The sequence below is a fragment of the Dipodomys spectabilis genome, unplaced genomic scaffold (assembly GCF_019054845.1).
Source record: "Dipodomys spectabilis isolate Male_0828 unplaced genomic scaffold, ASM1905484v1 ptg000069l, whole genome shotgun sequence".
Lineage (NCBI taxonomy): Eukaryota > Metazoa > Chordata > Mammalia > Rodentia > Heteromyidae > Dipodomys > Dipodomys spectabilis.
The window spans coordinates 19,154,993-19,156,869 of record NW_024870746.1 but is presented as its reverse complement, the minus strand read 5'-3'; the positions used below and the strand labels follow the sequence as shown (position 1 = coordinate 19,156,869).

At 39.6% G+C, this 1,877-nt stretch overlaps 1 non-coding gene across 1 annotated transcript; it reads left to right on the top strand.

The window, feature by feature from the left end:
• Positions 1-1,226: 1,226 nt before the first annotated feature.
• LOC122109785 lies at positions 1,227-1,355 on the top strand. Its single transcript, XR_006147752.1, has one exon. It is a non-coding gene; the product is annotated as a small nucleolar RNA SNORA51 (small nucleolar RNA).
• Positions 1,356-1,877: the final 522 nt, after the last annotated feature.

Below are 1,877 nucleotides of genomic sequence, written 5' to 3'. Positions count from 1 at the left end.
TTCTGTTGCTCTTTCAAATCATACAAAATTCATCCTATAAAAGGCATTATACAGAGATTTTTTTTTGGATTGGGCTTTGGGCAAACAGAAAACCAAAACCTTTTTTTAAGGTGGGTACTACATCTCCTTGTAAAGCTCCAGTTCTGTAAAACAAGTGGTAAGCAATTAATCCTAATTTAACACCAAAAGCACTTGTTACAAGCAAGAAACTGTCAATTATTTTAATCTCAAATTCTTCCTTACAGCAGTTCTCTACATGAATACATTGTTTCATTTTATATTATGAATATGGAAGCTGATGCTCAAGAGAAAATAATTCACCAGCAAAAAGCCAGGCAAGAAGCATGGCTTAAGTGAGTAGGGAGGTATCCACAAGCAAAGCAAGCAGAACAAGCCCAAGGTCAGAGTTCAAGACTGGAAGAAAGGGGAAATTACATTGTGAATCCTAAAATCAGAGAGGGATGATACAATTCTAAGATGGCAAAGACCAGCTGAAATGGTCTAATGGCTGCCTTGTGTCCTGTAATTAAATCTTTCTCTACCCTAAGGAGTAAGAGGGAACTAGATATTGGTTCGTTTTGTGTGAAGGGCTTGAATGCTGGGCCTCTTGCTAGAGCTATCTCTCTTTTAGCTTGTTCACTCAAGACTAGTGGGCACTTTACCGTGTGGGTCAAACCTCCATTTACTTTCATGTACCAAATTTATGAAAAAATCATCCCCAAACATATCATTAATTTCCGTGATGGTGATTTTGGATAAAACAAAAAGATCAACCATCCTCATGGTGAAATTCTCCCTTGCATGACTTTGAACTGAGACTAGCCTTTTCTCATCTTTCAACTCAGAACACAACTATACCATGAGCACTATAAAGTTTCCAATTTGACAACTCAACATGCTAGCCTCCAAAAATGCATGTCAGTTCCTTATTAAAACATCATATAGGGCTGGGAATGTGGCTTAATGGTCAAGTGCTTGCCTAGCATGCATGAAGCCCTAGGTTCGATTCCTCAGTATCACATAAACAGAAAAAGGCAGAAGAGGTGCTGTGGCTCAAGTGTAGCGTGCTAGCCTTGAGTAAAAGAAGCTCATGGATAGTGCCCGGGCCTTGAGTTCAAGCCCTAGGACTGCTTAAAAAAAAAAAAAAACCAAAAAAACAAAGAACAAATACCCGTACAATATACCTATTTTACTGGTTCTGTTTCTAGGGAGAATATTAAAGATCTGTCCTCCTGGTGCTTCCACAGGCTGTGTTCTTACACTGACTATATAAAAAGAGGAGGCAGACTAAACCCACTCCATATATACCTCAGCCCAAGCTGTGCCTGGTCTGTATTGTGAATGGGGAGATGAATAAGGTGGCAAAAAACCAAACCAAACCAAAAATCTATTAAAGATCTTCCAAACATACATCACTACTTTCTTTTTTTTTTTTTTTTTTTTTGGGGGGGGGGGGGGGGTCCGGTCATGGGGCCTGAACTCTGGGCTCAGTTCAAGACAAGTGCTCTACCACTTGAGCCACAGCGCCACTTCCAGCTTTTTTCTTTTTGCTTATGTGGTGCTGAGGGAGTCGAACCCAGGGCCTCAGGCATGCAAGGCCAAGAGCTCTACCACTGAGCCACCTTCCCAGCCCCATCACTACTTTCTTGACATACTTAAGAGTGGATCAAAAATAGAAGTTTCCTGATTTATGATTTTGCAGAGGCATTAAGTAATGCCAGAAAATACATTCACTGTAACATACTATTTATTTTCAAAATTCAATTCGGATAGAAACATTTTGCTGTCATTAGCTTTCTATAAAAACTGAGTTTTCTTAAATTTCATAAAATTCCAGTCCCCTTAGATTTCTGGCTAAAGCTGAAAAGATCCCCCTC